Genomic DNA, 13,167 nt, shown 5'->3' with positions numbered 1-13,167 from the left:
TCAGGTACGTTTATCCCCGTTTTGTTCCGTTTTCTCTGTTTAAGAAACTTTTTTCCACAGAACTGGTGGAATGAATACACCCTTGATCACACGCAAATACAGAGTTAGCAGCCACATACAAACAGCATGATCATCTTGCTTGTTGTATATATAGCTAATTCCTTCTCGCATCTACACTCTCTACTCCTCTCAACTTTCTAGAGTTTTCCCCCTTAGTTAACACTATCAACGTTTCCCTTTACTGTGGCAATTATGATCGAATCAATGCAATATTAGCCACTTTCAGTGCAACATACCGAAACAAAACAAACTATGCAAGACTTATTATGCAAAACAAACTACTCAAGAGATTTTATTGAAGGCAGAGCGCATCGGAGTAGTATTCTATTGCGGCATAACCAATCAGAGCTGCAGTAGGCTTATATGCAAATAGGTCATTGCTATATATGGATCTGTTCCATTTACTCTGAACTGGACTGTTTACAGCATAAGCGGTCTTGAGTAGATGCGCTTGTTTTGAGATCAAAGCGAGATCTGCATGTAGCCATGTGTGCACATTTTGTTAATAGTTTTGTTAGTGAGTTATTAGCCCAGTTATAGATCATTTGTATTCAACAATAAGGCAGTGTTTGCTTCCTATAAGAGTACAAAACGTGTACATTTCTAGACTTCTTTGAAAAGAAAGTCAGATAAAGATGTTTTTTTTTGTCTTAAAGGGGCAGTGTTTTATTTTGAGACAGGCTTGAATAAGCTAAGTAGCAAATAGGCAGGGGGTAGCATAATTTGTCTGATTCTCTGTAATAATGGTATGGGAATAATAATGCATTTTATTTGTATTTATTACGTGGTTTCTTGCATCAAACAACAAAACAAAATGTTCAGTTACCTCGTCTGAAGGACAAGTGGATAAACAGGTTAATGTCAAGCCCTGCGTGTTGTTTTTTTCAAAAGTCTAATGGAATGTGGGCCTACATTGAACACCACACATTGGCTGCTACTGTAGGCTGAATGATAGAACTGTTATTTCCATGTTAAAATGTTATGGGATGCATTTTCTCCATTGTTTTTGATGGTAGAGAACTCAGATAGGCATACATTAGGATCAAATAGCCACAGTAGCCTACTTGGCCACTATTAAAACTGTTACTTAAAGAGGGTACAGCCTCAGTGTACACAGTAATCGTGTGCTGGATGTTGCACAGAATTTTCACAACGTTCAAGTTTGTGCTGAGCCGACCAGAAATTTGCTCAGTGCGGAAGAAAATTAGAGGGAACATTGGTGAGCGGCCTCAATTTTTATTTTTAAGAGACTGGGTCTTTGTATTGCCCCCCTGGCTCCTGCTTCAGAATTAGAGATCAGTCCCTCTTTTTGTGTGTCTGACAGTTTGACATTTATACATGAGTAATTAAAACATGATACTAATGGATATTTCAGTAGTTCATATAAAGTTTGATATATCTTTATTAAAATGCTATCAAAACCAGGAATTTTCCCCATCTGAAAAGAATAAATTGCCAGCCATAGTTTGTCATGTGTAATTAGGACATCACAAAAATAATTGGGTGTCGCAAATGGTTTAACATGATTTTTGGGGAGAAGGATGTCACAAAACTTATCGTCAAGTGAGTTTGAAAGAACTTGACGAGAACATTTGTTTAAAATGTTTTACTTCCTCATTGAAAATCTCTGTTGGTGAGAAGGATATCTCCATTGTTTGTAACAATTTTTTGTAGGTTATTTTTGGTCACGTTTCTATATTGAAGATTTAGGAAAAACGTGGTGAATTTTTTGCCGTTCTTCATCGGATTTGCTCTGTTTTTTCGATAAATGAAACCCGATCTTTTATGAATAAGTTCCTCAAACTCCTTTTTTTTGTGTCTAGTTTATCCACTGCTTCTGTAGTACATTTATCTACACCATTGATGTGTAATGTTAGATATCCTATTTCTACTGTGTCTTTTCTCTGTTGACCGTTTTTGTTTTTGGGATGAAATTGAATTGAATGGCCTCCAAAGGCACACTTACAGGCATCCAATATGATAAGTGGGTCCGCTGAACCTGTATTGTGCAAGAAAAGTCTTATGAATTCCTTAGATTTTATTTAGTGTCAGTCAATAAATCCTGGTCAAATATCCCCGCCCTCGTGGAATGTCTGTCATACTTACATGGAGGGCTATAAGCTGTTGTTCTGATAGCATTCGATCCTCAATCCATACTCTTTTCACTTTTGGCACCATAGAAAAGGATACCAGAAAATAATCAATTTGACTAGCTTGATTAAGCCTCCTGAAAATGTATCTTTAGAGACATAGGTTTTTAAGCCTCCAAATATCCATCGATTCCAAATGTCCTTAATATTCGTAATCTCTGAGCACCAGAGGGTGATAGTTGGTAGTATGATTGCCTTTACGTTCCATTGACGTACTTCAAATTGTATTGTAGTCCCCAATCATTATAATAGAGTTATTTGTATCTTGGAGACCAATTGTATTATTATAAATGTTTTTGAAGAATCATCAGCTGTGTATTCAGCTCCCATACCCATCCCAACCACTGCGGAGTGAATGTCAGTACTATGTGTCCATACTCTGTGCAGTCAACTACTATAATTAGTGTTTGTGAAGTAAATATAGTATTTCTTATTAAAGTGTCCTGTCTAGGGCTGGTTCTGAGACAGATGAAACACTTCTAAAGTATAGGCCTATATTGATCATTTGTCCTGGCCAGCGTGATAGGCCTACCTCTTGTTTTCTTTTTTTTGCAGAAGGAAAGGAAGAAGTTAGCCCTCTCAGGGTCAATAATGTAGTGGGGTAATATTTGATATGTAAGATATTATATATACCTCACATGTGACTCGTAATAACACTAAGCAATTAGTACATTACATGAATCATCTTTATCTGACTCCATTTAACATTATACAAGGCATACGTTTAAGCTACAAAACATTAACAAGCATTACAAGGCATTATTCTAAGCATGGTCAGAGAGAGATGGAGACAAAGAAACCATGGCTTGAGCCATAGCTCATATGAGAGAGAGAGAGAGAGAGAGAGAGAGAGAGAGAGAGAGAGAGAGAGAGAGAGAGAGAGAGAGAATTAAAGAAAGAAAGAGTATCTCTCACCACAGCAGTTCAGGAACAAAAAAGAGAGAGAGGCAATGAAGACCGTTTTATAACATCTAAGTTGTAAGGGATTCAAAATCTGAGTTGTTGACCAATCGCATTACTGTAAAGTTAACCTCCAATCAAATATCAGATATACAGACCTGTAAAGACAACAGGTGTGACAGTGGAGGTTGTATAGCAACACAGAGAATGCTGAATACCTAAGACAAGATTTCTGTTGACATCGTTGGATATTTTCTTCATCTGCTTAGACAGTTTCTTATTGCCAGTGCAAATTGTCTCTAAACTCACGTTAGTCGAGTCAGCAGCTACTTGGTCTATGGCCACGTTGTTTTGTTATTTTTGTTTCTCTATTTCTTGATCTAGTATTTGCCATAACATGCAGTTGCCAACATAACGTTTCAGTTATTTCTTAACTTTAGAGTCAAGTTCTTTCCTATTTAAGAGGCATATTTTAGTAAAGAGAGGGAATGCTAAACGGATCACCTTCACCTGACTATCTCATGGTCGCCACTCGCCATCTCTGTACAAATGCTTCTTGCAATGTGTCCAAAAGCCTAATAAAACAGTTCAATGAATCATTAAAGAGTTATTTAACACCAATTTAAATACCAGCCAAGCACTCAAAGCCTTGAATGAAGACTATGATTCATTGATTAGTATCATCAGGCAGGCTACTGCTTGGCTGGAGTTAAAGACTGCAGCCCACCAGCCCTGGCAGGGTTAGTTTGAGCAACGTTGGTCTGAACTTCTAAACAATGGCTCTGTCTAAGTCTCAGGCTGACATCCTGGTGCCAGCGTCTCCTAAAGGCAGTAAACAGTCTTCTGACAGACCAGATAGAAGAGAGAAATGGCAGGATGCTTAGTTTCCTATCTATTCTCTCATGATCCGTGCCAGTCTCTGTGTGTATGTCTGGTCTCTGTGTCTCACCCAGTCTGTTGGCTCTTTCTCTTTCCCCACAAAGTAAATAAACAGATTCATAAATCTGTTGAATCTTCCAATACTGCAGTCGGCTGGTGTCAAGGGCCCGTCTGGATACAAAGTGTGAAGAGTTCTGGACTGGCTGTGTATGTCACGCCCTGATCCGTTTCACCTGTCCTTGGGCTTGTCTCCACCGCCCATTTTCTCCATTACCCCCTGGGTACTTATACCTGTGTTCTGTGTTTGTCTGTTGCCAGTTCGTTTTGTTCCGTCAAGCCTACCAGCGTTTTTCCCTCTGTTCCTGTCTATTGATTCTTCCTGTTTTTCCCGGTTTTGACCTTTTCTGCCTGACCTGACCCTGAGCCTGCCTGCAGTCCTGTACCTTTGCCCCACTACTCTGGATTACCGATCTCTGCCTGACCTGACCCTGAGCCTGCCTGTCGTCCTGTACCATTGCCCCACTACTGTGGATTACCGATCTCTGCCTGACCTGACCCTGAGCCTGCCTGTCGTCCTGTACCATTGCCCCACTACTGTGGATTACCGATCTCTGCCTGACCTGACCCTGAGCCTGCCTGTCGTCCTGTACCATTGCCCCACTACTCTGGATTATCAACCCCTGCCTGCCTTTGATCTGTCGTTTGCCTGCCCCTGTTGCTGTAATAAACATAGTTACTTCAACACAGTCTGCATTTAGGTCTTACCTGAAATGTGATAGTGTACTCTCTCTCTCTTTGACACACTCACAGTCTATTGTCTTTCTCTCTCTGTCTCAAATTCAGATTGCTTTATTGGCATGACATACAATTTGTAGATATTGCCAAAGCAGTATAGTGGTACAGCAATTCAGTAAATACAGTACAATGCAATGAGGATAATGAAATACAGTTATTTTCAGTAGCAATAATAATAGTACATATAATCATCATCATCAATTCAAAACAAAAAGGAGATGATTGTGGACTACAGGAAAAAGAGGACTGAGCACGCCCCCATTCTCATCTATGGGGCTGCAGTGAAGCAGGTTGAGAGCTTCAAGTTCCTTGGTGTCCACATCACCAACAAACTACCATGGTCCAAGCACACCAAGACAGTTGTGAAGAGGGCACAACAAAACCTATTCCCCCTCAGGAGACTGAAAAGATTTGGCATGGGTCCTCAGTTCCTCAAAAGGTTCTACAGCTGCACTATCGAGGGCATCCTGACTGTTTTCATCACTGCCTGGTATGGCAACTGCTCGGCCTCCGACCACAAGGCACTACAGAGGGTAGTGCGAATGGCCCAGTACATCACTGGGGCTAAGCTTCCTGCCATCCAGGACATCTATATCAGGCAGTGTCAGAGGAAGGCCCTAAAAATTGTCAAAGACTCCAGCCACCCCAGTCATAGACTATTCTCTCTGCTATCGCACGGCAAGCGGTACCGGAGCACCAAGTCTAGGTCCAAGAGTCTTCTAAACAGCTTCTACCCCCAAGCCATAAGACTCCTGAACATCTAGTCAAATGGCTACCCAGACTATTTGCAGTGCTGCCTCTCTCCTCCCCTCTCCACACCACTGCCACTCTCTGTTGTCATCTATGCATGGTCACTTTAATAACTATACCTACATGTACATACTACCTCAACTAACCGGTGCCCCCGCACATTGACTCTGTATCGGTACCCACCTGTATATAGTCTAGCTATTGTTATTTTACTGCTGCACTTTAATTAATTGTTACTTTTATCTCTTATTCTTATCCATATTATTTTGAAACTGCACTGTTGGTTGGGGGCTTGTAAGTAAGCATGTCACTGTAAGGTCTATATACCTGTTGTATTCAGCGCATGTGACAAATACAATTTGATAGGATTTGATTTGAATCATGTATACAATCTTCGGTCATTAATTAAATAGAAATATGATTATAAAAAGAAAAAGAAAGAATGGTTAATAAATAAACAACAAAATGTACATGGATGATGGCTACACTATGTATTACTTGTAAGTTATATACAATGTAAATACTTCAGGGAATTAATGGTTATGGGATGTCCCTCAGGCTATGGCAATCATATACATATCTGGCAGTAATATTTGCTTTGCAGGCTTTTTCTTTTCAGTGCATTCACTCCCTCTCCCTTCTGTCTTTCTTCTCTCTCTCTCTCCCACTCTCTGACACACTCACTGTCTATTGTCTCTCTATTTTCTCTCTCTCTCCCTCTCTCTCTCAATTCAATTTGCTTTATTGGAATGACATAACAGTGTAACAAGCTTACTTTGGAGATTTACAATATTACCATAATAATGGGATGTCAATGGGACAACAGTAACAACAATAATCAAGGGTCAAAATAACCACATGTTGAACAATAAGCATAGAGGACATGTGCAGGTTGGTTGGTCTGTCAGACACTGTCCCTCATCTTATGGCAGGCAGGAATGTAGTGCGCTGCCAAGCCACAGCTCTCTGCGTCCTCCCTCAACAGGACGGGTAGCCTATTCTCATCAGAGAGGTCTTGAAACCTTGAATAATCATTTACATGTTTGACATTTTGTCAGGAAATGTTCTCTCTCTCTCTCTCTCTCTCTCCCCCCTATCTCTCGTCCAGTCATATGGCTGCAAAGAAAGACCTAGTTAAGCTGCAGCTGGCCCAGAACAGAGCGGTGCATCTTGTTCCTCATTTTAATCAGAGGGCTTTTTTTTTTTGAGGAAAGACTGACTGCATCACTTCTTGTTTTTATAAGAAACATGAATGTGTTGGAAATTCAAAATTGTTTGCATAGTCAACTTACACACAGCACTGACACACACACTTACCCCACCAGACATGCCAGCAAGGGTCTTTTCACAGTCCCCAGGTCGGGAACAAATTCAAGAAAACATACAGTGTTATACAGAGCCATGATTGCAGGGAACTCCCTTCCATATCAAAAAACACATAAAGCCACACCTCCAGACACAAGGCCTCTCCCCCATATGACCTACTTGTTGTGTGTTGTGTGTATGTACTGACATGTATGTGGAACTGATAGACACACACACACACACACACACACACACACACACACACACACACACACACACACACACACACACACACACACACACACACACACACACACACACACACTACATGTTAATGTTTTTAAATATACAGTGCAATCGAAAAGTATTCAGACCCTTTGACTTTTTCCATTTCGTTACATTACAGTCTTGTTCTAAAATTGATTTTTCATCAATCTACACACAATACCCCACAAGGACAAAGCAAAAACCGTTTTTTTTTAAACATTTCTGCAAATTTATATAAAAACAACTCCAGATTTACATAAGTATTTAGACCCTTTACTCAGTACAGTGTTGAAGCACCTTTGGCAGCTATTACAGCATCGAGTCTTGGGTATGACACTACCAGCTTGGCACACCTGTATTTTGGGAGTTTCTCCCATTCTTCTCTGCAGATCCTCTCAAGCTCTGTCAGGTTGGATGGGGAGCGTCGCTGCACAGCTATTTTCAGATCTCTCCAGAGATCTTCAGTTAGGATGAAGTCCGGGCTCTGGCTGGGCCACTAAAGAACATTCAGAGACTTGTCCCGAAGCTACTCCTGTTGGAAGGTGAACCTTTGCCCCAGTCTGAGGTCCTGAGCGCTCTGGAGTAGGTTTTCATCAAGGACCTCTCTGTACTTTGCTCTGTTTATCTTTCCATCGAACCTGACTAGTCTCCCAGTCCCTGCCTTTGAAAAACATTCCCACAGCATGATGCTGCCACCACCATGCTTCAACGTAGGGATGGTGCCAGGTTTCCTCCAGACGTGACACTTGGCATTCAGCCCAAAGAGAATTAATCATGTTTTATTCAGACCAGAGAATCTTGTTTCTCATGGTCTGAGAGTCTTTACATGTCTTTTGGCAAACTCCAAGCAGGCTGTCATTTGTCTTTTACTGAGGAGTGGCTTCAGTCTGGCCACTTTACCATAAAGGTCTGATTGGTAGAGTGCTGCAGAGATTGTTGTCCTTCTGGAAGGTTGTCCCATCTCCACATAGGAACTCTGGGACTCTGTCAGCGTGACCATCGGGTTCTTGGTCACCTTCATGACCAAGGCCCTTCCGATTACTCAGTTTGGCCAGGTGGCCAGCTCTAGGAAGAGTCTTGGTGGTTCCAAACTTCTTCCATTTAAAAATTATGGAGGCCACTGTGTTCTTCCTCTCTCTGAGGAGGTACACTGTATTTGATGCATCATAAACAAAGACAAAAATAAATCCTATAGATTCAGCCTCGTCTGTGTGTCTCAATGTTGGTCTGCTTCACACTCCTGGGATTCCTCAGTTTCACAGGTAGGCGAACGCCTCTGAGTCTCCCGCTCATAGAGTGTCCTTTTGATAGAACAACACTGAACTTTGACTTCCGTCTGACTCTTTCCGTTTCCCATCTCTCTCTCTTAACCAGGAGCAGAAGAGACGGTGAGTGCCACAGAGGAAGGCAAAGGTGAACCAAGAAAGAATCAGCAAAGAGAGAAAATGAAGATGATGGATGGATATGTTTGATTGATTTGTTGATTGGTTGTTGATTGCTTGCTTGCTAGACTGATTGATACATTTTTCCCCAGGCAGGGCGAAACGTGAAATGCCCAACTTAACAGGCTGGATGCAGGAGCTGACGGCCCAGGCCGGTTACGACCGGATCCAGGACCTGGCCAGAACCTACTGGGCCCACTTATAGCCAGCAACCTGGGTTACCACAGCCCAGACCAAGACACAGCAGAATCTGCAAAATAAAGTTTGGGTCAAACAAAATCCTTAGAGAATATTTCAAATCACCACCTTTTCACCATTGTCTGACCATTGCATTGATAAAACTATACCCTGGGAATGTTTAGGATCAAGCATGCATGAACACACAGTTGATGCTATAAATCTTGTTAAAACAAATTGATGTTTGATAAAAAAATTCTTTGTTATTTAGTCAAAGCAGAAAAGTTTGCAAAGTAATTATCTTTGAACAGTTTGATTCTCATACATTCAGATTTGTACATCAGAAACCTGACTTTTTGATGTAAAAAGTCTGATCATGGCATGGCTTTGATGAAGTCTAATTTCACAGTGTTGATTGAGTTGGTTAGAGAGTAATACTGGTGGACAGCAGGGGGGAGACAGGTGCTGCTGTGTCCCTCTAGGCTTCTGAGAGGAACGGAGAACTGAAATACAGTTTGTTGGACATCTGCCACCTATATCCTATCTTGGCCCAGCCTTGCAGAGTTACAGAGATGGAAGGAGAGACAGAAGGAGATGGAGTTGGACCGGGCTAAAGCCGAATCATTCAAACTTAATGTCATCCTTAACCTCCCCCCATCTGCCTTGAAGTAATCACTGCTCCAACACACTAGATCAGTAGTTCAAGTGAAAAAAGTAAAGAAGTGAAGTGCTCAGTGAATGTAATTGGAACAGGGCCCTATTCTGTGGACAATGACAAACTTGACCTCTGTAAAACAATAAAGAAATCCCTTTAATCGCCCTGCTCCAGACAAAACACATTTGTTTTGGTTGTGTTGATGAATGATGATGAAAGCACACAGCAGATACAGGAGATTTGAATACTGATTTGAAGTAGTCATTTTTGCCCCTGCACAGATATGAAAATGGTTTGATTTGCATGTCATTCATGTATATAATCCAACCTCGATACATCACACCTGTGATCGCTGACCTTCCAGTGACCCCTCCTTCCCAAGTCATTTTCTGAAGTTATTCCCAACTGTTCCCAGTGTTATTCCAGAATGCACAGGCCCTGGGTCCATATACAACAGAGCTCCTCATCAGAAGACTACTTTCCCAACTCTGTTGTGATACGGTACTACAGCAGAAATCCTCTCTGCTCCTCTGCCACAACACTGAATCTCATTTCATGGTGCAGTGTACTGGGAACGGAGCGGAGTTCTCACCCCCCCGGAGCGAAGCTGCTGTGTCCCCCAAGCTTTACTGTTCTTCGGGAGGCAAGTGCTGTGGTTGGACGGAGACTTGAGGCAAATCCAATGTCAGGTTGAGGTTTGATGTGAAGAAAGGAGCGGCGTTTAATGAAACGCCATCCTCCGCTCCTTTCATTTACTTTTCTTTGTCATCTGTGCAGCCCTTTCTCCTCCTCCTGTAATCCTTTTATCTGTTCTCTAGATGTGCCATAGATATGCTGTACTACTGTATCACACAGCTTATGGGAGGTGATCTATCGTGTGTGCGTGGGTTTGTGCAGGCCTATGTGTGTGTGTAATTCAAACCAAACGTTTCCAATCTCACTACAGTAATAAATGAAAAGGAAAAAAATATTAGGTATTTTATCGCACAAATCCAGGGTCATCTGTTTTCCCTCAGGTGGATTTGTTCCATCTGCATAGAAATATGTGCCTGGAGATTCACATGATCTGTTAGCGCAACCCCTAGGAGAGGAGCTCATGCTTTTAGTTTAGGAATAACAAAGGTAACTACAGGGGGATTTCAGAATACTAAGCAGATCTTTAGTAAAGCTGTTTACTCACTAGCACACATCCACACACATGACTGTGCCTTCTCTCTGCAGGGTAGTGGGGCTGCATTGGAAGGGGGTTGGTAAACCAGCAGAAAGGAACAGTGCAGCAGGGGGAATGGTCTAAAACTTCTGGTTGCACATCCTTCTTTTGTTGACTATTTGTTTTGAGAATGTGTGTGGGAACAGGGAGGGAGTGCAGCTCTAGTCAGGCAGATTATTGTTGTGTTACTGTGTATGATGGGTTTATGTCTGGCTCAGACCATTGTTGTAAAGAGGGCGAGCACTTAATAAAGCTGCATCTGAAAAAGAAACAACAAAAACTGGGATATGACTCTGACACTTCTCGTTCCTCTGTCTAGCTCTCTGCCCTCTGTCGATTTCATTCCTTCTATCTCTTTCTATCTCTTTCTACAGTCCCTTTATCTTCTCTCTCCACTTCTCGTTCCTCTGTCTAGCTCTCTGCCCTCTGTCGATTTCATTCCTTCTATCTCTTTCTATCTCTTTCTACAGTCCCTTTATCTTCTCTCTCCACTTCTCGTTCCTCTGTCTAGCTCTCTGCCCTCTGTCGATGTCATTCCTTCTTTCTATCTCTTTCTACAGTCCCTTTATCTTCTCTCTCCACTTCTCGTTCCTCTGTCTAGCTCTCTGCCCTCTGTCGATGTCATTCCTTCTTTCTATCTCTTTCTACAGTCCCTTTATCTTCTCTCTCCACTTCCGTCCCTCTGGCTTTCTCCCTCGTCTCTTTGTGTCTCTCTACCTTCTCCCCCACTGTCTCCATCCCTCATCCTGTAGCACTTTTCTGAATGCTTTAGCCCTGTGCCAGTTTCCTGTGTCCCTGTCCAGCCATAGCAAGACAAGGAGCTGCTGTTTGCTGCTCCCAAACCAGTGGTGTAGAGTACTTAAGTAGAAATACTTTAAAGTACTACTTAAGTCATATTTTGGGGTACCTGCACTTTACTTTACTATTTATATTTTTGACCGTAAGTTAACAAAACATATATATATAATTGTGCTGGCTGGTTTGCCTAATATAAGCAATTTAACATGATTTCTACTTTTGATACTCAAGTATGACAATTGGGTACTTTTTACCCCCCCCCCCCCCCCCCCCATTTTCTGCATCTCTGATACTCCATTCTAGACAGGTCAGTGCCCTATTATTAACATTAGTCGTAGCAGACAGTCTGGTGTGTTTGCATCTGCAATGCTTGCTGTCTATTGACTGATTGAGTATCAGTTAGGCCTACCACAGTTGACTGGGACTCGTGCTGGTTTAATTAGCATTCAGTGGCTGTGATGTTGTCGTTCTCTGTCTCACCTTTGAAAAGTTGGGAAGGATTTTTAGAATGAAAGGAGTTATTTAATAGAAAAGATAAAAGGGATATTCACAGGGGTCTTCACAAACCGATGCCTCATTTCTGCTGGCAAATGTTTTTGTGAAGGTGTGTGTATAATGACAAGAACAGAGACAGGAATGGAAAGATACATATTTATGACGAGAGAGAGAGAGAGAGAGAGAGAGAGAGAGAGAGAGAGAGAGAGAGAGAGAGGGCAACAAGAGGACATAGGCTTCTGAACTAAAGCAGACAATGGAACCTTCTCCTCTGGTATTTGTTTGAATCATTTTAAGAGACAAAGAAAGAGATTGAGCTAAAAGATATTGAATTTTACATAACAGCCACGTCTTTGGAGTGTAGTAGACCCACATTATGAAATGTAAAGGTCCATATGAATTACATAACTTGACAGATGTCTTGCAAAGGTCACATCAGTATCACACTAAACTCTGACCTAAAGTTTCTCACTGAGGCCTAAAGGTGACCTACAGTTGTTGAACCTCATCAGTGGTGTAAAGTACTTAAGTAGTACAATAAAGTATTTTACCTAAGTCGTTTTTTGGAGGAGCTGTACTTTACTATATATAATTGGATAACCTTTACTCCACTACATTCCTAAAGAAAATAATGTATTTTCTACTCCATACATTTTCCCTGACACCCAAAAGTACTCTTTACATTTTGAATGCTTATCAGGACAGGAAACTGGTCCAATTCACACACTTATCAAGAGAACAGCCCTGGTCATCCCTATTGCATCTGATCTGGCGGACTCACTAAACACAAATGCTTAGTTTGTAAATTATACCTGAGTGTTGGAATGTGCCCCTGGCTATCTGTACATTTTAAAAACAAAACCATTGTGCTGTCTGGTTTGCTTATTATAAGGAATTTTATATGATTTATACTGTTACTTTTGATACCTAAGTATATTTTAGCAGTTACATTTACTTTTGATACATAAGTATATTTAAAACCAAATACTTTTAGACTTACTCAAGTAGTATTTTACTGGGTGACTTTCACTTGAGTCATTTCCTATTAATAAAGGTACTATTCTTTACTTTTACTCTAGTATAAACATTGGGTACTTTTTCCACCATTGACCCCTCGTTCAGCTTCCCCAGGTAGGCTACCCATCAATACAACCCTAGAGGCTGGATTCAATCTGCAGCGCAGAAGATCTGCATTGTAGAATGGTATAAATCACACTATAACACTGATCATCCACGCTACTGATTGATTTCAGCCCTAATAGTCAGACTCACTTCCACAGTGCA

Source organism: Salmo salar, chromosome 21 (assembly GCF_965601325.2).
Source record: "Salmo salar chromosome 21, fSalSal1, whole genome shotgun sequence".
Taxonomy (NCBI): domain Eukaryota; kingdom Metazoa; phylum Chordata; class Actinopteri; order Salmoniformes; family Salmonidae; genus Salmo; species Salmo salar.
The sequence above is the reverse complement of the archived record's forward strand: the minus strand, read 5'-3'. Positions refer to the sequence as shown.